This window comes from Aulonocara stuartgranti (assembly GCF_965226115.1).
Source record: "Aulonocara stuartgranti genome assembly, chromosome: 20".
Taxonomy (NCBI): Eukaryota; Metazoa; Chordata; class Actinopteri; order Cichliformes; family Cichlidae; genus Aulonocara; species Aulonocara stuartgranti.
In genome coordinates, this window is record NC_138956.1 from 891,782 (window position 1) to 917,408 (window position 25,627).

Sequence of the window (25,627 nt, forward strand, 5' to 3'; positions counted from 1 at the left end):
CCGGAAGTTCCGCCACTCTGAGTGGTCCCACCTGCAACTGATTCCTCGCCAGCTGCTGCCAATCATCCACCATTGTGACAGAACTATTTAATGGTGTGGCTGAGTGACAGACAGCGCTGGAGTATTCCACCAAGCCGGGCTACGAGTGAGACGGAGATACGAGAGGAGAGACGTCACTGTTTACGAAAGTCGTATGGACACACGAGGGGCGCACAGAAGGGACTTAGCACTATGGATTACTTTGGATTTGCTTCACTGTAAATAAAGACACTGTTCAATCTTAACGAGCGATCCGCGTCTGGGTTCTCTTACTCATCACTCCCGTAACAGAATACTCCAGCCACTTACATGGACCCAGCGGACGCCGCTCCGGTTCTGCGAGAACTCTCGATTCAAGGTGAGATGTTGGAACGCCATGAAAAAATGATGAAACATGTTGTTGAAGAACAAACTGTGTTACGGCAGCTGGTTGCTGAATTAAAAGGGATTTTGCTAACTCCCCCTGGGGCTGCAGCTGATGCTCCGTCGCCCGGGCCGTCTCTCAGCACAGCCGCGGCTTCTCCTCTGCCTCCTTCCCCTCCCACACTGCAGCGCGAGCACCCGCTGCCGGCCCCTGAGAAGTTTAGTGGGGATCTGGATAAGAGCCGCGGGTTCTTAACACAATGTTCGTTCATTTTTAGAGAACAGCCTCGGTCTTATTTCTCAGATGGAGCCAAGGTGGGGTTAATGGTGGAATCAATGACTGGACGCGCTTTACAATGGGCCCAGGCCGTGGTAAGCATGCAACCTGCTATCTCTTATGAAGATTTTTTGTGCAAATTTCGTTGTGTTTTTGACAAAGGCTCCAGCGCCGACAGCGCAGCACATCGCATGTTTTCCCTGAAACAAGGATGGAGGAGTGTAGCGGACTTCTCGATTGACTTCTGGATTTTGGCCGAGGAGACCGGCTGGCAAGAAAATGCACTACGAGGGGCTTTCATAAACGGCCTGAACGAAAATCTAAAACGTGAGTTGGCCTCAAGAGAACTGCCTAAGTCGCTCAGTGCTTTGGTGAATGTGTGCATTCAGTTGGATGAGCATAGGCGTGAGTTTGGACGGCGACCAGCGGGCGGCAGCAAAACCTCGGCAGGGCCCTCTCTCGAGTGGAGACGGGAGTGGGAGGAACAGCCGTTGGAGGAGGAGCAGCCCATGCAGATCGGTCGAGCCAGCTTTAGGTCTGTGGCCCGACGGAGAAGACCTCAGGGGGGTGAGTGTTTCACTTGCGGAAAGAGAGGACACTTTTCTGATAAATGCCCAGAGTCGGGAAAAGACGCTGCTCGTCAGTAGCCGTGGGCATACTGACGGGCGTTACCGCAAACATCTTGCCCCACCTCAGCTGTCCTGCCAAATTGATTTTCCAGTCCTGTATTCACCCATGTAGTGCTTTAATCGATTCGGGGGCCGAACAAAGTTTTATTGACGAAGCCCTGGCCCAGACGTTGGGCATACCTGTTGAACCCTTACCTGAGGTCCTCCAGGTGGCGGCGCTGAATGGTGCCCCCTTGGCCAGTATAACACATCGTACTACTGATTTGACTCTTTCTCTTTCCGGAAACCATGTTGAACAAATCAGCCTGTTTCTGTTCAAGGCTCCTCACACTCCGCTTTTGGGCTACCCCTGGCTCGAACGCCATAACCCGCAGATCGATTGGGAGAACAGCAGGATAACTGGGTGGAGTCCTAAGTGTCATGAACAGTGTTTACGTTCTGCTACAGTTAGCCAGACGTCCACTAGCCCATCTTCACCTGACGCTCCTCCCGATTTGACTGCAGTTCCAGCTGAATATCACGACCTAGCCCAGGTGTTCAGTAAAGAAAAGGCCCAGTCTCTTCCCCCCCATCGTCCGTACGATTGTGGGATAGACTTGCTACCCGGCGCTCCCTTGCCCACAAGCCGTCTATACAGTATTTCGAAATCAGAGCGAGAGGTAATGGAGGGCTACATCACCGACTCGCTGGCGGCCGGGATAATCCGGCAGTCCACCTCTCCTCTCGCGGCAGGTTTCTTCTTCGCTGAGAAGAAAGACAAAACGCTCCGCCCCTGCATTGACTTTCGAGGTCTTAACAAGATAACCATTAAGAACAAATACCCGCTTCCTTTACTCACCTCTGCTTTTGAACTCCTTCAGGGGGCTGCCATCTTTTCTAAACTGGACCTCCGCAGTGCTTATCATCTGGTGAGAATCCGCCAGGGGGATGAGTGGAAGACGGCGTTCAACACGCATCGTGGGCACTTTGAATATTTGGTGATGCCTTTCGGGCTCACGAATGCTCCGGCGGTCTTCCAAGCCATGATAAATGATGTTTTACGGGACTTCATTAATCATTGTGTTTTCGTTTATCTAGACGACATCCTTGTGTTTTCTCGGAACCCAGCTGACCATGTCAAGCACGTGAGAATGGTGTTGCAGCGCCTGTTGGAGAACCGGCTGTTTGTAAAGGCAGAGAAGTGTGAGTTTCACGTGCAGACAGTCTCCTTTTTGGGGTTCATCATCGAGGAGGGACGGCTGCGGGCAGATCCGGCCAAAGTGAGGGCAGTGGTGGAATGGCCTGAACCCAAGAACCGTAAGCAGCTGCAGAATTTTCTGGGATTTGCCAACTTCTATCGACGGTTTATCCGCAATTTCAGTCAGGTCGCCCTGCCTCTCACCAACCTAACCTCTCCTAAGCAGCCATTCCAGTGGTCTCCCGGCGCTGAACGGGCTTTTGTGAGACTCAAGCACCTCTTTTCCTCAGCTCCGGTGTTGGTACAGGCAGACATCAGTCAACCTTTTTTTGTGGAGGTGGATGCTTCAGACGCAGGTGTGGGGGCAATACTATCCCAACGAGTGAATGCAAAATTACACCCATGTGCCTTTTTCTCACGTCGCTTATCTCCTGCAGAGTGCAATTACGACGTTGGAGACCGGGAGCTCCTCGCCATTAAGTTGGCGCTTGAAGAGTGGCGACATTGGCTCGAAGGCAGCGAGCATCCGGTGGTTATCTGGACAGACCACAAGAACTTGACCTACCTCCAAGCGGCCAAAAGACTGAATGCCCGGCAGGCCAGGTGGGCTCTGTTTTTCACTCGGTTTAACTTGACCATCTCTTACAGACCTGGCTCCCGCAATCTTAAAGCAGATGCTTTATCGCGCCAATTTTCCCCGGATCTCGACCCAGACGAGAAGGAGAGACCCATTCTGCCATCCTCGTGCTTCGTGGGGGCTCTGACCTGGGACATAGAGCGGGTTATTAAGGCTGCCCAGCGGTCGGAACCTGATCCGGGCACTGGGCCCGATGGGAGGATGTTTGTTCCCGCGGCGGTCCGAAGTAAGGTCCTTCACTGGGTCCATACGGCCAAGTTTGCCTGCCACCCGGGTAAAAACCGCACTATCGCCTTTCTGCAACGTTTGTTTTGGTGGCCGACTCTAGGGAAGGACGCTCGGGAGTATGTGGCCGCTTGCCCCGTTTGTGCCCGAAACAAGGTCTCCTGTTCACCCCCTGCTGGCCTCCTTCGTCCATTGCCTGTGCCCAGCCGCCCGTGGTCTCATATTGCACTGGACTTTGTTACCGGTCTTCCCCCCTCCTCGGGTCACACAGTCATCTTGACCGTGATCGATCGCTTCTCAAAGGCTGTTCATTTCGTTGCTCTGCCGAAACTCCCTTCGGCCCTGGATACTGCCAAGATTCTCACGCAGCAGGTGTTCCGTCTCCATGGGGTTCCCCAAGATATCGTGTCCGATCGGGGTCCCCAATTCACGTCGCGAGTGTGGAAGGAGTTTTGTAAGGAACTGGGGGCCCAGGCCAGCTTGTCGTCCGGCTTCCACCCTCAAACCAACGGGCAAGCGGAACGGGCTAATCAAGAGCTCGAAGCGATGCTGCGTTGTGTGGTCTCTTCGAACCAGTCATCATGGAGCGATCAACTGGCGTGGGTCGAATATGCCCATAATGCTAGCACGTCGGCGGCTACTGGGGTTTCCCCGTTTGAGGCCTCCCTGGGGTATCAGCCCCCGCTTCTCTCTGTGTCGGAGGGGGAATTGTCGGTTCCTTCAGTCCAGCACCACCTGCGGCGCTGCCGGCGGGCATGGCGCGCCACCCGGACCGCCCTCTTGAGGACCGCTGAGCAGAACAAGAGACTTGCGGATCGCCGCCGTGCTCCGGCCCCTGCATACCAGGTCGGGCAACAGGTATGGCTGTCTGCGAAATATGTTCCTCTGAGGGTCGAGTCTAGGAAACTGGCTCCACGCTTTATCGGGCCCTTCCCCATCCTGGCCGTGTTGAATCCTGTGACTGTACGTTTGTCTCTTCCCCGTTCCATGAGAATTCACAATGTCTTTCATGTGTCCCAGGTGAGGCCTGTCCGGACCAGCCCTTTGTGCCCGCCCTCCGGGCCCCCGCCACCCGCCCGGATTATCGACGGCTCGCCGGCGTATCCCGTATCGCGGATATTGGATGCCCGGCGCCGCGGTAGGGGCTTTCAGTTTTTGGTGGACTGGGAGGGGTACGGTCCGGAAGAGCGTTCTTGGGTGCCGCGGTCCGCGGTTCTCGATGCTGCCATGGTGAGAGACTTCCGCCGCAGGCACCCTGATAAGTTTGCTGGGTCGCCGGGAGGCTCCCATTAGAGGGGGAGTACTGTCAGGTTCGACGGTGCCCCGACCGGCGACCTGTGTGTGTGTGTGTGTGTGTGTGTGTTTGTTCTCCCGCTCTGTTTTTGTCTCCGTTGTAGTTGTTACGCGGTTGCGTAGCAACGGGAGATGTCCGACCCGGAAGTTCCGCCACTCTGAGTGGTCCCACCTGCAACTGATTCCTCGCCAGCTGCTGCCAATCATCCACCATTGTGACAGAACTATTTAATGGTGTGGCTGAGTGACAGACAGCGCTGGAGTATTCCACCAAGCCGGGCTACGAGTGAGACGGAGATACGAGAGGAGAGACGTCACTGTTTACGAAAGTCGTATGGACACACGAGGGGCGCACGGAAGGGACTTAGCACTATGGATTACTTTGGATTTGCTTCACTGTAAATAAAGACACTGTTCAATCTTAACGAGCGATCCGCGTCTGGGTTCTCTTACTCATCACTCCCGTAACAGATGAGAAGCAAAAAAGAGCCGCCAGGTGCTAAAAAATAAAGCTTAGACTCAAACGTTAGAACAGGCTTTTCCCGGCAGCACGCCGTGTAATAAATACTCACAAAGAAAACGGCGCCGTTACAACTTATGTCTAAAAATGTATCGTTTCAGCATCGGTTAAAACACTCTACTCCAGCTACACGACGCGCAGCTGGAAACACTTCACGCAAGTCGAGCTGCCCGAGATTCACAGAACTTACAGAAAATGTTGCATTTTTGTGATTTATATCGTTATCGAACGATAGATGTCTGATATCGGGATATGAGATTTTGGTCATATCGCACAGCCCTACACAAGGTTAAAATAACTAAATAGAGGGCATAGTAAATTGTGCAGATTATACATTAAGTATAAATCCACTAATTTCCTACATTCCTCATTACGAGCAACTTGGCACAAGGAGTGCAAAGAGGAAGTCTATATTACATACAGGGCGTGCAGAATTATTAGGCAAGTTGTATTTTTGAGGAATAATTTTATTATTGAACAACAACCATGTTCTCAATGAACCGAAAAACTCATTAATATCAAAGCTGAATGTTTTTGGAAGTAGTTTTTAGTTTTAGCTATTTTAGGGGGATATCTGTGTGTGCAGGTGACTATTACTGTGCATAATTATTAGGCAACTTAACAAAAAACAAATATATACCCATTTCAATTATTTATTTTTACCAGTGACACCAATATAACATCTCCACATTCACAAATATACATTTCTGACATTCAAAAACAAAACAAAAACAAATCAGCGACCAATATAGCCACCTTTCTTTGCAAGGACACTCAAAAGCCTGCCATCCATGGATTCTGTCAGTGTTTTGATCTGTTCACCATCAACATTGCGTGCAGCAGCAACCACAGCCTCCCAGACACTGTTCAGAGAGGTGTACTGTTTTCCCTCCTTGTAAATCTCACATTTGATGATGGACCACAGGTTCTCAATGGGGTTCAGATCAGGTGAACAAGGAGGCCATGTCATTAGTTTTTCTTCTTTTATACCCTTTCTTGCCAGCCACGCTGTGGAGTACTTGGACGCGTGTGATGGAGCATTGTCCTGCATGAAAATCATGTTTTTCTTGAAGGATGCAGACTTCTTCCTGTACCACTGCTTGAAGAAGGTGTCTTCCAGAAACTGGCAGTAGGACTGGGAGTTGAGCTTGACTCCATCCTCAACCCGAAAAGGCCCCACAAGCTCATCTTTGATGATACCAGCCCAAACCAGTACTCCACCTCCACCTTGCTGGCGTCTGAGTCGGACTGGAGCTCTCTGCCCTTTACCAATCCAGCCACGGGCCCATCCATCTGGCCCATCAAGACTCACTCTCATTTCATCAGTCCATAAAACCTTAGAAAAACCAGTCTTGAGATATTTCTTGGCCCAGTCTTGACGTTTCAGCTTGTGTGTCTTGTTCAGTGGTGGTCGTCTTTCAGCCTTTCTTACCTTGGCCATGTCTCTGAGTATTGCACACCTTGTGCTTTTGGGCACTCCAGTGATGTTGCAGCTCTGAAATATGGCCAAACTGGTGGCAAGTGGCATCTTGGCAGCTGCACGCTTGACTTTTCTCAGTTCATGGGCAGTTATTTTGCGCCTTGGTTTTTCCACACGCTTCTTGCGACCCTGTTGACTATTTTGAATGAAACGCTTGATTGTTCGATGATCACGCTTCAGAAGCTTTGCAATTTTGAGACTGCTGCATCCCTCTGCAAGATATCTCACTATTTTTGACTTTTCTGAGCCTGTCAAGTCCTTCTTTTGACCCATTTTGCCAAAGGAAAGGACGTTGCCTAATAATTATGCACACCTGATATAGGGTGTTGATGTCATTAGACCACACCCCTTCTCATTACAGAGATGCACATCACCTAATATGCTTAATTGGTAGTAGGCTTTCGAGCCTATACAGCTTGGAGTAAGACAACATGCATGAAGAGGATGATGTGGACAAAATACTCATTTGCCTAATAATTCTGCACTCCCTGTAGATTACACAAGTCTATATTATATTAATCAGCTGGAAAAACCACCTGATTAATGGTAGCAGTGATAGTGGAAAAAAAATTAGAAGAGGGTCAAATTCATTCAGGTACTTTTTCAGGATCTGAGTGTCTGACTTGAGCAGGCAACCCTCCTGTTCCAAAGAAAAGGTTCTACTATTACTAGTAAGGAAGGAGAGAGATTTTAAGATGGGCTGAGCAAAGCAGAACATGAACAATGCAGGGCTACTGATAGCAAGAATTCTGGGATGTATCAGGCTCATAAAGGGAAGCAGCCAGTGTTTCATCTTAATTTCCATTTCATAGCATCAACACTCTGTTAACCGTCACACTGAATAGTCTGCGAGTCTTTGAAATGCTGCTGAAACGGTGCCTTCACTGCCAAATTAATTTGCACGCTACAGCCAGAAAGTTTCAAATTTCAAAATTCTCTTGAAATGTCCTAGTAGAGCTAACCAAAATGGCTTCTGTTTGACTGCCACAGTGGCAGAGCAAGAAAGCAAAAAGGACATAAATAAAGGAAGCAAGCAATTCCACAAAGCAATGAAGGCGTACCTAATTACATCATTTTAATGTCTGTTTAGACTTTTTTTTCCAGGACTAACAATTACCTGACAATTACAACAGCCACATTTTGCATTTCCTAACGCAAACATTAGTCCCTAACTCAACAGCACAGCTAATTAATTGTAGCCTCAAATAACACAGTCTGTGTCCAATCAAAGTGACTGGCTGATGACTCAGAATCCAAATCACAGCGACCAAAACCGTATGAAAATCAGTGCAATAATCCCACTGGCTCACTGACAACTGCAGTATGGCTGAGGGACAGAGATTCAAGGTTTTAAGCCAATCCTGATTCCTGGCAGACTCTGGTGGGCTGTTAAAGCTGACAGGTCAGTGGCAGCTCACACCTGAACTGGCTTGACAAGTTTCTTTGCCAATTTCCTCCCTTTCGCTTTAGTGCCTCTCCTACAGATTCTTCTTTTTCCTATACGTTGAGCATCTCCTGCTTTTCCTTTCTTCCTCTCTGAAATAAAAATACATATCCTATTACTTTTCCATTAACAGTCATATACTTTCATCTGCAGCTCCACTAAACCCACAACAATGAAAATGGCCAGAAGTGACAGATAATACACACTTCATCGAGGTGTAGGGCAGACGCAGAGAGCCCACGGCCTGAACTAAAGCGTTTAGGATCATGTTAGTGTGGTCAGTGAGAATCTAACAGGGTTCAGCTTACCACAGGCAGTTTGCAGCACTATGTTCAGTAGGCTGGGCCAGAGCAGACTGGGCCCAATTAGCCTGAAGCCATCCTCTTCACATCACATCATTATTGCACGAAGCCAACTGACATACATCCAGAAATACCATTTCCCAGGAGAACAGAAATAAATCAGTTAAAGCAGGATAGCAGTTCAATGACTGAAAAGACAACTGAGGAGTCAGGGTTGGTGAGTATTTGCTCAGTGTAATGTCTTCAATAATAATAATGGATTGCATTTATATAGCGCTTTTCAAGGCACCCAAAGCACTTTACAATTCTGGGAAGTAGCTAGCCGGTCGTCACGGCAAAGCTACGAGAGCGTCTCTCAGCATGGGCCCGAAAAAAGTTCTGTCAGCCGAGGAAGGAGACGATATTAAGAAGTCGCTGGAGTTTATGACAGAGGAGATTTCTACTGTCAAACTGCAGCAGAAAGCCATCCTGGACCTGGTCGAGGAAGTTAAGGCTCTCCGCATCCAGAACGCCGAGAAGGATCGGCGGCTGGCGTACCTGGAGAACAGAGTGGCAGATTTGGAGCAGTACACCCGGATGAACGATGTTATCATCACGGGGCTTCGCATCAAACCCCGGTCATACGCCCGGGCGGTCGCCACTGACAATGTAGGAGGGCCAGGAGAGGAAGATGTCAACTCCACGGAGCATCAAGTGGTTACCTTTCTACGGTCCAAAGGTGTGGAAGTGGATTATAACAACATTGAGGCTTGCCACCCTCTACCCCGAAAAAATGACAGTAACAAACCAGCCATCATTGTGAGATTTGCAAACAGAAAACAGCACTGTTAAAACAAGGAAGGAAACTGAAAGGATCCGATGTCTTCATGAACGAACATCTGATAAAAAGAAATGCGGACATTGCCAGGAAAGCACGTTACTTGAAGAAACAGGGAAAAATTCAAAATACATGGACCACCAACTGCAAAGTATTCATTAAACTCAATGGAACACCGGAACAAGCCAAAGTGTTGGTCATCAGAAATATGGAAGAGCTGGACAAATACTGAGGTCAACTTACTCTGGAGGTATGAATACACATGTGACGTGACACACAACACAACACATGGCACAGTCCAAAAGAACTTCATCTGCATCCGGCAACAATATCAACATAACTCATTGGAATTCTCTTTATGATAATCTGGAACTGAGAACATTTCGATACACAGACCATAATGTTCTAGACTTAGAAAAGGATATAGACCCGGAAAATAATTTCTTCTACAACATCAGCTGTAACTGCTGCTACTTCACTGATGAACAGTTTAAGCACACCATCAACACGGAAAATAAATTATCAATAATCCATTTTAATAGCAGAAGTCTGTATGCCAACTTCAACAATATAAAGGAATATCTAAATGAGTTGACAAATCCATTTGGAATTATTGCCATTTCTGAAACATGGATCAATGCGGAGAAAGGAATGGACTTTGGACTGGAGGGATATGAAGTGAATTTTGTAAATAGAAGGAACAAGAGTGGAGGGGGAGTAGCTGTGTATGTGGATAAAAACCTAAACTACAAGGTGGTAGAAAGTATGACAACTGTAATTGATAATTTACTAGAATGTATAACAATTGAAATTTATAAGGAAAAAGAAAAAAATGTAATAATTAGCTGTATATATAGAACACCTGGCTCTAGTATTCAAGTATTTAATGACTTCATAGAGGAAATATTCTCTAAAACAAATCAAAAAGTTATGTTTATCTGTGGTGATTTTAATATTGACCTGTTGAATCCAAAAAAGCATAAAATGAGCGACGGATTCCTAAACACTATGTACAGTTTGAGTTTACATCCTAAAATAACCAGGCCCAGCAGAATTACACCACATTGTGCCACCTTACTTGACAATATTTTCACTAACAATATGGAAAACAACATTGTGAGCGGAATATTAATTAATGACATCAGTGATCACCTACCAGTTTTTGCAGTTTATGACACTAATTATAAGAAAAATCAGCATGAAGAACAACTGAGATACAGACGTGTAAGGACAGAAGAAACTATGACTGCATTTAAGAACGATCTATTAAATCAGGACTGGGACAATGTGTACAAAGAAGCTGATATTGATATTGCATATGGCATATTTTTAAGAATATTCATGGAGTTGTACGATAAAAACTGTCCAACAATAAAATACAACAGAAAGCACAAATATTCAGATAGACCATGGCTCACTAAGGGTTTACAAAATGCATGTAAAAAGAAAAATACACTCTATAGGGAATACCTAAAACAAAGAACAAAAGAAGCTGAAAATAAATATAAAAAATACAAAAATAAGTTGACCAATATTATACGTGTATGTAGAAAGGAGTATTATAGTAAAATATTGAACAACAATAAACATAATATGAAAGGAATATGGGATGTTTTAAACGGTATCATTAAAAATAATTCTGGACAACAAAGTTATCCACAATACTTTATCGATAATGGCAATATTATGGAAAACACTGCTGATAAGGTCAACAGCTTTAATCATTATTTTGTAAATATTGGACCAAAACTGGCAGAACAAATTCCTGAGTCACTGCCATCAGTAGACTGTAGTGAAAACCTGATTGATAGGAACCCTAACTCAATGTTCCTCACATCAGTGGAGGAAAAAGAAATAATTGACATTGTACACATGTGTAAATATAAAACATCCACTGATTGTAATGATATTGACATGAAAATCGTCAAGAAGGTCATTGAAGGAATTGTAGGACCTCTAACATATATTTGCAACTTATCATTTCAGACGGGAAAAGTGCCAAACAAAATGAAAATAGCTAAAGTTGTGCCGCTGTATAAAACCGGGGACAGACGCCACTTCACAAATTACAGGCCTGTTTCTTTACTACCACAATTCTCCAAAATCCTAGAAAACCTGTTTAATAAACGATTAGACAAATTCTTAGATAAATATAAATTACTCTCTGACAGTCAATATGGATTCAGATCAAAAAGATCAACATCTCTGGCATTAATCGAATCAATTGAGGAGATTACGAATGCTATAGATCAGAAACAGTATGCAGCTGGAGTATTTCTGGATCTCAAGAAAGCATTCGACACAATCAATCATGACATATTAATTAATAAACTGGAACGGTATGGGATCAGGGGGGTTGTACTGCAATGGGTGAAAAATTATTTAAGTGACCGGAAACAATTTGTGAAGCTGGGTGTCCATTCCTCATCATGCTTGGACATTGCTTGTGGTGTTCCACAAGGCTCTGTACTGGGTCCAAAATTATTTATTATTTATATAAATGATATTTGTAAGGCATCTGATATATTAAAATTAGTATTATTTGCAGATGACACAAATATTTTTTGTTCTGGGGGGAATCTAAAGGAGCTGCTGGATACAATTACTTCAGAAATGTGCAAAATTAAAAAATGGTTTAACAGGAACAAACTATCGCTAAATCTAAGTAAAACTAAAATTATCTTATTTGGGAATTCCCTTAGAAATGCACAAGTGCAGATTCATGTAGATGGTGTGGAAATTGAAAGAGTACTTGAACATAAGTTTCTTGGTGTGATTATAGATGATAAATTAAACTGGAAGTCTCATATAAATCATATACATAACAAAATTTCAAGAAGTGTCTCAATCTTGAGTAAAGTAAAACACATTCTGGACCACAAATCACTCCACATTCTCTATTGTTCCCTGATTGCACCGTATTTGAATTACTGTGCAGAGGTTTGGGGCAATACTTACAAATGTTCGCTATCATCAATCTTTATATTACAAAAAAGGGCCATAAGGATAATCCATAAAACTGGTTACAGAGATCATACAAATCCACTATTCTTAAAATCAAAAATTCTAAAATTCACAGATCTGGTTCATTTTCTCACAGCACAAATTATATATAAAGCAATAAATAACCTGCTTCCTGACAATATTCTAAAAATGTTTTCTAAAAGGGAACGGGGATACAATTTGAGGGGGGAATTAAATTTAAAACATCCTCGTATCCGTACAACATTAAAAAGTTTTTGCATCTCTGTGTGTGGAGTGAAGCTGTGGAACAGACTAAGTAAAGATATGAAGCAATGTCCAAGCATGGCGCAGTTTAAAAAGCGGTTTAAGGATATGGTTTTTACAGGGTACAGGGAAAAGGTAGAGATTTGATAGGGTGTTCTTGTCTAATATTTTCATGTGTGTGCGCATGCACGGGTTTGTTGGTATGGGTATATATGTATGTATGTATGTATGTATGTATGTATGTATGTATATATATATATATATGTATATATATATATACACACATACATATATATATATATATATATATATATATATATATATATATATATATGTGTATGTGTGTGTATGTATGTGTGTATATATATATATATATATATATATATATTAAATATATATAAAATTGTAGGTTGTGTATCCTTCAGGTGTTAATGGGGTTATTGAAAATGTGTATATGTGCGTATGTGTGTATATACGTAGGTATGGATAGATAGAAACATATATGTGTATATATTAAAAAAAATAAAAAAAATAAAAAAAAATTACACATAACATATAATGTAATTACAAGGAGGTATTTCTGTAGTCTATTGATACTAGATAGTGGAAAAGGGGTGGGATTAAATAAGCTTATGCTTCTTCCTGCTCCTTTTTGAACATGGACGTTATTTGGAGTTGTGGTTGCTCGTTTTCCTTTTGTTTGCTTTGTTCATTTGTCTCTTTTAATTCTTTTTTTTTTTTTATACTTTTTCAACATGTTCAAAATAAAGATTCAATCAATCAATCAATCAATCAATTCCACTATTCATTCACTCTCACATTCACACACTGGTGGAGGCTACAGCTGCCCTGGGGCAGACTGACAGAGGCGAGGCTGCCATATCGCACCATCGGCCCCTCTGGCCAACACCAGTAGGCGGTAGGGTGAAGTGTCTTGCCCAAGGACACAACGACCAGGACAGAGAGCCCAGGGACCTTCCGGTTACAGATGCGATTCCCCCTGAGCCACGGTCAACAGAAAGAAGGCCTTTAAATTACAGGGCTGCTACTATGTCCCGCAGCATTACTGGAGTTATCTGAAAACACATTATGTTCCAACACAACAAGTTAATGCTGGAGGACCTGCTCATTGAAGCACATCAGCTAGTGATAATTGCATACTATGGTGTGACTTGCTTTGAGCACAAAGTTTTCTGTTTTCAAGGCTTCTGAAAAGAATAAAGTGCATGTGTGACTAAAGATAATGACCTTATTTACAATCCCAAGAGTACATGTAATAAAATAGTGAAATCAATGTTGTTATGTCAAACCTTTTGCAATCAACACAGATTTTTCCATACAATCATTACTCTATTTTTCAATCTTTATTGTTGTCCTACCACTCACAGTTACACCTCATTGTTCTGCACACCCAGCTTTGCTTTCCTCTCTTCAACAGACACACAACAAAGTACCTAAAGGTTTAGTACTAAACTCTGCTACAACTGCTACATCAAGGCCTAAAAAAATAGACGAGCAAACCTGCATGTAGACACAAACAACTACATACAAAGAGAACTTGATAAATGAAATGTGTAAAAAAGGGCGGCTGTCACACTAACAATGCTTCTGTCTGCTTGGAGGTCATCATTTAAAGACTGCAGACATAATACTGGATGTGTTGGTATCTATGATTGCCATTTCATTGTGGTAAAGTGTGAAGTGATTAATGAGGGGGAAAACTTCACTCCACAGTAATTCTGAACCCCAATCCCCCAAATCCCAGCTCATTTTACGCGTCACCAGAGCACACTTCAACTTGGCCAACTCGCTCATAATCTCACAGCTGTTTGGATGCCCCGCCTTTGTTACACACATACACACACAGACGTGCACAAAGTGAATGCTTACACTCAAAACATCTGTGGACAGACATGACTATATGAACAAAACTTTAGCAAGAACGTGTGATTTTTACTGATTACTGATTGTATGTTAACGACTCATGTCGGGGCCCCAAAACACTAAACAAGATAATGATGTTCTTTTAACAAAGCTAGAAAAATTCATATGAGAAAAAAGAAAGAAGAATTTGGAAGCATGTGTTAAAAAGGCAAGTAGACTACCCTGAATTACAAGTCTATATTTGGCCACGCATTATTTGATTTTGTTTTCATTCATAAAAAGCATCCTTGTGTGTTTTGTTAGCCTCTGCATGCTTGTCTCACTACAAGTGGATGAGTCTGGTTTGATGAACAAAAGAGACTCAGAGAAGCTCGTGAATACGTGTGTTTGAGCATGTGTGTCTGTGTGTGTGAAGGACAACGAGACCAGTGAGTCCAATTTGCAGTCTAGTGAATGTACTAAACCACTAAAACGAGCAAAAAGAAGAAAACTGGGGTTAAAACAACAAACAAAAAAACTGTGTCGATGTTTGAAAAAGGCCATGAAAATAAGTAAAGGGTAGACGAAGCTCAAGGCACCATTACTATCAATTTAAACACTCGTCCTGTTGTTTCTTTCATTCTGTCATCCTTAAAGACTTGGTAACAACATTCAATACACAGCAGTAGATGTCAAAATCAACAGGTAACAGCCTCCAATCAGGCTGTGCAGAAAAACTCCCCAAATCTTCTCGTGTATTTTGCTAGTGAGAGCCACCCAGACCAGCTAGTACAACTTAATCTTTGGGGCTTTTTGGAGTTTTCTTGTAAACAAACCGTTTTCAAATTCACTGTTAGTCAGCAAAACTCAATGTGTGCATCTCGAGATCTAACAACCACTTTTCCTTTCTTACTGGAAAATGCATTTTTGAAAGCATTTCAAAACATGCAGCACTGACGTTCACGTTCACTAGCCTGGACCCTTTTTCCTCTTAATATTTAATAGTACATTGCTGCGTGGTTAAAAGTAGAATATATAATACTGTCTATAAGAGCGGACACACCGTCTGCATAATGAACTCTTTATACACTCCATGCTTGAAAAATATTTTATATGTAAGAGTTTTTGGTGTTTTGCAGTATGACTGAATTTACCAATATATCAACGTCATCCCTCAGAAAATAACATTTTAACTCTGATATGAAACATTTGCATTGCTTTTTGGACATTTCGAAACGCAGGCGATTTAATAACCTGCCGGACGAAGACCTTGGTAAATTGTTAAATTAAATCCCAGGACAGAGAAATGCAATTGGGAATTGATTGTCCTTAGGATGGAGTGCACTTTGGGCATGTTTGTGCTTTCAGGTGGTTGCGTGTGTTCTTTAATGGGAAAGTACGAGCATGTTTTCTCCTAAAATATTTTCACCAGAACAGACGTCTCGCACTGTCATCATTTAACATAAAGGGCCACAGATTCCCCAAAGCCATGTTTGTAATTACAGTGAACATGGCTCAGGGAAGAGGAGGAGACAGGAGGTGAGAACACGAGTAGAGCTGAGGTGAGGAGAGGAAAGAGAGAAGTGGAAGGGCCTCAGGCTGTCACGTAGTTGTGGCTAATTCTGTTTGTAGCCATCATGTCACTGAGGCACTATTGAGTGTGTCTGTCTGAAGAAATGGGAGAAGAAGAGAGAGGGGTTGAGAAACTGTTTGAAACAATTGCAGCTTGACGGATGTTGCATTCTGCTCCCTGTGAAACACTCTGTATACTTAAGTAGGGGACAGAGGCGCCAGCCGAAATCCACAGCAGGAAATCACTGCTGGATCACAGGATCTCTCAGGAAACGCCAAGCCATTGCTGTGCCCCCCTCCTCTTATATTCTCCCTTGTATGGCAGCCGACAAATTGTTCCCTCAAAAGAAGAGCGCTGGCCGGAGATGAAGTGGAACAATTAATTTCACGCTTGTCCTCCTTGCCTCAAAAGCATGTTGGTCTGAGTCCTGTGTCTGGTGGCAAAGAGACACTCGCCAGAGATTGTAAAACACACACACACACACACACACACACACACACACACACACACACACACACACACACACACACACACACACACACACACACACACACATAATGTAGGTAAACTGTAAATTCCAATCAAACACACATTAGTGAAAGAGATCTTTTTAAAGATCTTTTAAAAAGGCATGGATCATAAACTCCTCTTGGCTGGCTACCGCACCTTCCCTGCTGCCCCGCTTGCCGTAACCCAATCTATCAGTGGAGGCGAATGGAGAATTAATCATTACATGGACATGTCTCAAAATTCGATCAATACACTTTGAACGAATGGGGAGGAATGTGAAAACACATGCATGCAACCACAGCCTTGACAGACCACTCAGTCATATAGTGAGACGAGAGCAGGGCCTAAAAGGAAGCAGATAAGCAGCTGGAAACAGCTATCATGCACAGTGGCTGTTTGGCTCCTCAACTTTCAGCACATGGCACAGCACCCAGTAAGAAGCTGAAAATGCAGTGGCAAACCAACTGGAGATTTTTATTATTTTGGGGGGTTAGAAAGTAAAGATCGTCATATCTTAGGCCATTAAAGAGGAGATAGACACACAGTAACACACTGTAACTAATAAACTAGAACTGAAGGCTGTTTTGCGTTGGGCTTCATTACAATGTTTCAAATTCTGGTATTTTGTAGCTATAAATGTTCTGTTATCTCTAAACAGATACTCCTGTTTTTAGACAGACAGACTTTACACAGCGGGGACAACAGGCATAAACTGCACTATTGCACTATTATTATTAATGCAATTATTATTATTCATTCCAAATTGGTTGCTGGAGATGTTTTAGTCATAACTAAAAATGAGATGAAGGAATAATTAAGTGAACTACAATATGTTCATTGTTTCAGGTTTGTCGTGCTTTCCCAGTGTCCTGAGTATAAGAAAAGGGGAAATGGAAGGATAATAGATGAATGCAATGAAAAGGACCAAATGAATAACGTGTTATTTTTGTTTAAACTTTTTGTAAACCTCTTGAATATATGATGAGTGTCTATGTTGCAATGTTTGTGTTGCAAGACAGACACAAAGAAGCCAACATGCAAATATTTCTAGACCTGACTGTACATTTGTTTGTGACAACAAACACATTGCTTTGCTGTAAAAAAATATTACTTACAGAATATATTCATTTTTGTTGTTGTTGTTTTGTTTTTTCCCACAAATCTACCACATCAAACGCAGGCCCCCAGATTTTTTGTTCTGAATTTTTGTTAGAATTTTCTTTTTAAAACTTTGAATTGTACCTTAAATGAGCACTTTAGAAGTAGAGATGATTAATATTGTTTTAAGTGATTCGACATCTATAAAATGCACAGAAAGTTGTCTTGTGTTATTTTTACATATAGCTACTTCAACACAAGCAATCCAGCAGCACCTCCTGACTGTGTGCTGCATTCACACAGTGTTTAAAAGCTGCCTGGAGGCTACTGAGAAGAACAGCTGTACACCAACACAAACACACACATAAGGCCTTATGGCGTAGCTGGTAGAGATGCTCAGGAGTTTGTCCCAGGGTGCACTGCGTCTGTTAGGTATGCACCATTGCCCCGCGTAGTGGGTGCCAAATCTGAGCTCTCTCTAATGACCGACATCTTTCACTGTCCTCACATGCCACACCATTGTGGTGTACCCACAACCTACACACACACACAGAAAAACAGAAGCTCCTGGCTAATCTAAGCCAGCGTGAAAACATATCTGCCCCCAATTTAATGCATTTTTGAAGAAAATGCAGCCTTTGCGTTAAACCGTATAAGTACAAGGATACATAATCTTCACTCTTTTTTGGGAAGCATGATACAGTTCACCAGAAGCACAACGGCACCAGAAGCAGGTCTAATCTGATCACACAAAACTGATTAATAGTCCACCACCTATCTGTACATGCTTGAATTGAGTTGGTTTCAACAAAGTCCTGGAAAATATTTTTCATGCTTAGCAACACATACAATGTGGCCTGCTGCTTCCCAATTCCACTCTCTGTATTTTCACAGCCTCAGATTGATTTCAGCAGCAGCTAGCGTGAAAGTGGAATGAGAGAGCAAAACATTGTGGTGGATATATAAAGGCAATATTCATCCTTGCAAGTGGAGCTTTATTACACTTTCTGGACTGCAGTTTCATTTGAGTTTGCTTTGAAGCCCTCACAAAGAAAAAAAAAAGGGGGGGGGGGGGGGGGGGTAAATGTACCACATACGGCTGGCAAGAATACTGCTGAGAACCGCAGAACATTTATCAGCAGACACCATGAAGTTGAACTGAACACATAAACATAATGAACAATTTGATGTAAGTGTTGAACATAAGCTAATGATGTTGTACTGTGCTCAAATGACTGGGTTAAACAATATATACAAAGTCTACAAATCACTCCATATTTACAGTAGAAGCACAGAGTCTCCAGTGCCCGAGTCTTTTGCCAGCCTCTAAAACATGCAGCTACCTGGGTTTGAAAGATTTGACAGATTGCAGTTGCAATGGCAAACATCACTGTCACGCTAATGCGACCTGAAGATCTTGTTCCACATCATTTCCCAGGAGCGCACTGGGATGAGATATATGCGCATCACAGAGTAAACTGCTTTTGCTAGCACTGAGATGGTGCCTGCTTTGTGGGCTACATGTGGGCATGCATGACGTCAGTATATCCACAGTGTTAAGGACCATGTAACCAGAATGCCACAAACATTGTTTTAAAACATATTCATCATGTGTTTTTCAGTTCTTGTTTGTCTTAGCTGGCAACACTGTAGCCCATGAACTTCTCACATGGACAATGCTTGCATACAGCGCGGCACCATCTATTTTTTTATATATTTATTCTATCTATATTATTCATCTATTTTATATATATGTTATATATGTTTTTCAATATAACAGCAAATCATTTTAACAAATGAAGCTTTCAAAATTGAATTAAAAAATACTACATAAAAATATCATATAATATTAAGTGTTTTTCATAAGATATTACTCCTCTGTGTGTTGCTACAAGCATCAGCTTTTATTTATAGCATGATATTCAGTTTTGCTGCTCAAATTTGACATAACATCAAGCTGCAGTACAACATGCTAATGTTGCTAGTAATTTCTTTTTTTTGGTTCAGCAAACCTTGGGGACCTTATATAGACACTTCACCTGAACACTTGAAAGGTCTAATAAAGTACAATTAATCTTGTCTGTAAAAATAAGTCCTTTTTTATAACTTCGCTCTGTTTCACTATGGGAATCACATTGGTGTGACCAACTACAGACGCTCCAGTGACACCACGTCTGTCTATGACAGCCCTGTCGGGCCATGATCAGGGCGCCACCCCCTCTTTGTAACACAGCCGGCCCTCCTTACTCATTCTCCCTTTCTTCTTACTTTGAGCTTCCTCAGCACACCCAGACTAACTTGGTTAGCTGCTTAACAGTTCTCAGTTGTCCTGTAGAAGAGTACACTGCCGAATGCAGTTTTCTAGTTCCAGTCTGGATTGTGCTGAGTCCTTCGAAAGAAGTGCACTTATAGTTACGCACTGTGGAACAGCAATCATGTCAAGGTGAGCTGTTCCAGCAGTTCCTGGTTTAAGTTAACAAGGCAGCTGATGTTTGTGTAACTCGGGCTAACACGTTACAGGGCACTAAACATGCCAACCCCCCGTCCACCACGAGCTGGATGGACATTAAGGAATAAGAGTCCTCACTCTTGCCCCCATTGTTCGAGGACCTCCTCGACCAAAACATGGGCAAGCTGGGTGGCGACAACTCTGCCTTCCACAACCTGGAGGACACCAGGAGTCTAGGCCACGAAGTGGAGCCGAAGTTGAATAAATTGGCTACTGCCAAGCTTGATATTCCAAGGCCAACAGCCCAGGATGCTATAAGGGCAGAATGCGACCTGTTTGATGGCAAGAGGCTCCTACTAGCAGCAGCTGTGAGGGGTAGGCAGAGTGGGGCCAGAATGTAGACAGGAGGTCCGCCAGATCAAGGTAGACCTTGCTGCAAGCATTCCTGTGCAGCAGCTGCTGCAAAGAGCAAACCATCACACCCAGAAACAGAAAAAGAAACGTTCAGCCTAGCATGCCAGCAACATTCTGTGTCCCTCCTCTCTTCCCCCCAAAGAGAAGGAAGGTGTTGGAAGGAGTAACCAAATCACTCAGAAGTCCCCAGTTCACCAGCAGCACTCTCTCAGTCCCCATCTCCTCTAGTTCAGGGAGGGAGACTCTTGGACAATTCACACCAAGCTCTCCTAAGCACTTTGTCAGTGTCACCAAGTACAGCCCAGGGTCATCAGACACTTTATTGTGTTTGGGGGGGTAACAAAGGAAATAAAGTGTGCATTCCTGTAACCTGGCGGTTTACCAAGGGCAGCCCCCCACCACCAATTTCAAAAGAAAAACAAGAGCAGATCAGAGGCTCTGGTGCCGTGAATCAGCTCACCGGCCTTGGTTTCACAGTGAACCTGGAAAAGAGCTACTTGGAGACCGGATAGTGTACACAGTACCCGGGGTTAAGACTCCATCTCTTATCGCGTCACACTTTCAGAATGGAAGCTCGTATCCTTCAGTCACTGTCTCTCCCTTTTTCAGCTGGGGAAAATAACATGCGATTCAAACTCTGTCTCGGCCTCATGGCCTCGGTAATATTTGATTTGCATTCGGGGCTGCTTATGATGAGGAATTTTCATCGGTGTATCACATCTCTACGGGTGTGCCCTCACCGCCAATCTCGGTCACAGTGTAAAAATAACACCGTTATGTATCGTGACTCTCCGGCCATGGAGGAATCCACCGGCTTTTGGTGACTCTGACCACAGATGCATCCCTGTCAGGTTAGGCTGGAATCATGATGGCTCACATAAATGTGCTGGAGCTCCGCACAGTGCTCATTGAAGCACTTTCTGCCATGTCTCCGGGGCCAACATGTTTTAGTGAAAACAGACAACTCCACAGTTGCCGTAGCACATGGCTCTTCACCTTTTAAGCCACTCACGTGCCAGGTATTCTGTACACACTGTTCGGAGAATGGAGACTGCACCTGCAGGTTATGGAGCAGATATGGCAGAGATAGAGCCAGGCTTCCGTAGATCTCTAAAACACAAACTGTCCAGTGATTTTCTTCCTGTTAGACGCAGATGCCCCGCGGTTCGTGGATCCGCTGGCCCACCCATGGCCAAACACACTGCATTATGCTTTCCCCTGCTCAGCCTGATCTCTCCAGCATTAATCAGAGTGAGGGATCAGGGGCTGTCACTAATTTTAATAGCTCCACAGTGGCCATCCAAACACTGGATAGCAGAATCATTCAGCTTCTAACGGATGAGCCAAGGCCACTCCCAATCACAGGGGTTTCTGTCTTAGGTGCACAGGGAGATACACCATCCTCACCCACACCAGGTTGAAGTTTCTCTTAAAACTGCTCCGCTGTTGGCTCTAACCACAGCCAAGCGAGTTAATGAATTACAGACTCATTCAATTTAACTCTCTTGTTTGCACATGGATCCTGGATTCACTAAAGCATGTTTGAGACCCAACCCAACCTTTGGTGATGGATATATCATCCCGGTGATCCACAGCAGAGCTGCTAGCATTTCCCACCATCCTGGGTTTTACACGGAGATGTGTCAGTCCAATTGCTGCAAATTTCCGGCAGCAAGCTCGACTACAGACATTTGTGTGTTTTAATAAGCTGGATGTTGCTGCACTGTCATCCCTGGCTCAGGCATTGCTGGAATCTAGTGCCTCGGGTCCAGGATCTGAGATCCTCGAGTAGTGCCGGAGCATAGCTTCAGAGGGCTGGCACAATCTTGGAGTGAGCTACATCTCCCATAGTGAGAAAAAGAGTGTTCTTTGATAGCAGAGTGAGGTGTTTCACCAACACTTCCCTCCCTGCTTGAGCACTGCTTAGAATGAGGAGGGGCTGGTTGGCTGTGTTAGGATGAACATGGACAGATATGGTGTCATATGAGCTTCTGTAGTTGGTCACGCCAAGGCAGTTCCCATAGTGATACACCTCACTCTGTCATCAAAGAACCAGGAATTGTGTTCAGTAACACAAAATTGTTTAGCAAGATAGAACAAAACAACGATGACCTACCAAATGCCTGCAAAGTTTTGATTCTGATAGCCTGCAAATATTAACTTTAAATATTAACTTTTTAAAGACATGCGAATTTCAGGTAGCTTGATTATGAAATAATTAGATTATTTCATATTTAAGCCACATTAATACAACTAGTATTTAAAAGCTTCTGATAAGGTTTACAAAATAGCCACTTGGTAAGTGTACAAACAAGTCTAACTTTCCTCCGAGCACATCTAACAGTGCTGCACCATCAGTTCAGCATCAAGGTGTTCGACCGTATATTTGGCTATTTGTTCATGACAGCATTACCTTTTATTTTCAAACAAGCAAACAGATAACAGTAGAGAGAAAATATGGTCATCATAGCCCTCAGAAAGTTTCAAAAATGGCAAATAAATTCACAACAAAACATTTTGTCATATTAAAAAGATACATCACACACAGCATTGATTTCAACACACATTTATTCTGAAAGTGATCATTATTATTGACATCATTGATTTGATCCAGTGTCTAACATCTGGTCTAATCAGCTGTCTCATAGCTTATTGCATCGTCTTAATTTCATCACAAACTCTCACACCTAGCAATGGAATTTAAATTCTCACTTTATGGATGTGGTGCTGCAGTCTGAGGTACTTAGTTGTGCTCTATATTATTCTGATGCCTTCTGTCTTTGTTCCATGCCAAACAACACCATGTAATCAATACAGGTCAGGATTGATTGATACTGATCCCCAGTGTCCTATGCAAGTAATCGTTCGTCACTGCTTGCTGCTCAGCATTGCCTCTATGCCATCCGCACATTAGGCACTGCTAATTTACTGTAGTCATTTAATGTATGCGTCACTATTACTGTTCCGTTACACTAACACACAGGGAAGTTATAATACATTTAATGACGTATATGCACGGGTTTTAGTATGCATATCAGACAAGATCTGTTAATAATACTCATGTGTGTTGCTACATTGCTATTCAGTTACAACTGTACTCCTCCACCCTGCGTTGTGTGCATGTGTTAGTTGCTTGCAAGTGCAGGTGAAGGTCATGATGAGGAGGGGCCACTGCTGTCCCACTGAGCCGGAGTTGGCAGCGCTCTTACAGTCTATAAGAAGTGTTGTACAAACAGGGCGTGTTGAAGGACTCCATAGAGCACAGTAAAACTAAATGTGTTTATGTGGGTGTGTGTAAGTTCGCACAGCTGAAGTAGAAGCAAAAGGGTGACTTGGGACAAAAGCTGTCAGCAAGAGCACCGAGTGCAGGGCGTTGTGCTACAGCCAGCGGAACTATTTTTGCGGGTGTGGGCTTAACACTTGCTCCGAACACTGCGGTGTCCCAAGATCGGCTTCCATGTATTCTGTAGTGCTGTAGCTGCATCCTATCCATTATTAAAGCAGAGGGATGGAGGGAGTCGAGAGACTTTGAGAGAAAAGGCGAGAGGGAAGGAGAGAAGATTAACTGCAAAGAAGTGCATAAACGCATGGGTGAAAATATTGACAAAGGAAAGAGTTGACAGAAAGGTGAAAGCCACAAAAGTGAAAGAAAGAAAGAAAGTATAATGAATACGTAGAATGACCTGAGCATGCAGCAGTTTAGGACACATAGACACATACGTGGAGGGATTTGTGATTGATGGCGCAGCTATAATGACAACGATGTTCATTTTCCTATTGACAGCATTTCTTTATAAGAGCAATCCTTACCTACAGCATGCAGGGTGGATCCAGACAAAAGGCTATGTGATTGATGTCGACAGCTGCAAATCACAGACAGTCCTTCACACGGTGCTGCGCGCCTTAATGTGCTTAATAGTACTAGTTCCACCCCTTTACCAAGTTGGCTAATCTTTACTCTCTGTATGCAGTTGAGTCTGGTGCACGCCAGGTGAACAATCTGTCATAATTACACAAATCTGTGTGTGTGTTCATTAATATCCTGTGCAGCCACAGTGAGATCCTCTTTATCTGCAGGGCAACAGAGGCAGAGCTGAGCCGCCGATGACAGTGGATATTTATCTTCAAAGTTCACATTCATCATCCCAGCAGCACCAAGCAAACACTAGGTGTGTATATGTTTGTTTGTCCATCTCTGGCGGAAATGTCAGGAACTGGACACAAAAATTAGCTTCTTTGCAAATGTAAATCAGCAACTAAATCAAATATATATACAGATAAATTTTATAAATCAACTTGGAGAGAATTTGGGGAAAACTCACAAAAACCACACAACAAGCCATCAAAAGGCACTTGACTTTTCTAAGCTCACAAATACAATGTCAGCAGTTTAGCTCTTTAAGAATTTAAGTTCTTTAATCTGGTAGCAAAGGGACCTCACTGCTTGCTCCTGAGCTCTCTACAGTAAAGAAAGGGTGTTTGATTCATAGTGGCTTTCTCAAGCTTTTCTCACCAACAAAGCACTAATTACAGTATGAGTGAGTGGCTGTGTTGGCTAAAGCAGGCCAGCTAGGACATGAAAGGATAGCAGCACAGGCTTCACTCCTGTCAGCTAACGCTGTAATTAACTCTGTGACACGGCATTCCTCTTTCTTTTCCTGCTCTTCCTCTTCCTCGCTTACACACACCTTTACATATCTATCTTTGTGAGGACATTCACAGAGGCTAGTCCTTTAACCTAACCTTAACAATCAGCTGAGGCTGTGGCCAGACTGCAGGGAAATAAAATTCATTTAAGAGGGACTGTCTGTATTATTATTCACAAGTAATTCTAACAGATTTATGAATCCAGACCCTTATTTGTGGCTGTAGCTCAGGTGGCAGAGCAGGTCAGCCACTAATCAGAAGGTCGGTGGTTCGATCCCAGGCTGCCTCCTGGCTGCATGCCAAATATCCTTGGGCAAGATACTAACCCCATGTTTGCCTACTGGTGGTGGTCAGAGGGCCCGGTGGCGCCAGTGTCCGGCAGCCTCGCCTCTGTCAGTGCGCCCCAGGGCAGCTGTGGCTACAATGTAGCTTGCCATCGCCAGTGTGTGAATGTGTGTGTGAATGGGTGAATGACTGAATGTAGTGTGAAGCGCTTTGGGGTCCTTAGGGACTAGAAAAGCGCTATACAAATGCAGGCCATTTACCATTTACCATTTATTTGCATAGAAAAATGGACCAAGTGAGCATGATTTCTTATAAAGCATTTTTTAAGCTAGTTGCCATATTCAGGTGGGAGGGTCG

At 43.6% G+C, this 25,627-nt stretch overlaps 1 protein-coding gene across 1 annotated transcript in view; it reads right to left on the minus strand.

The window, feature by feature from the left end:
* Nucleotides 1-25,627, minus strand: part of cacna2d3a (calcium channel, voltage-dependent, alpha 2/delta subunit 3a) — a 136,261-nt gene that overhangs the window by 103,446 nt on the left and 7,188 nt on the right. The gene's annotated exons all lie outside the window — the stretch shown is intronic.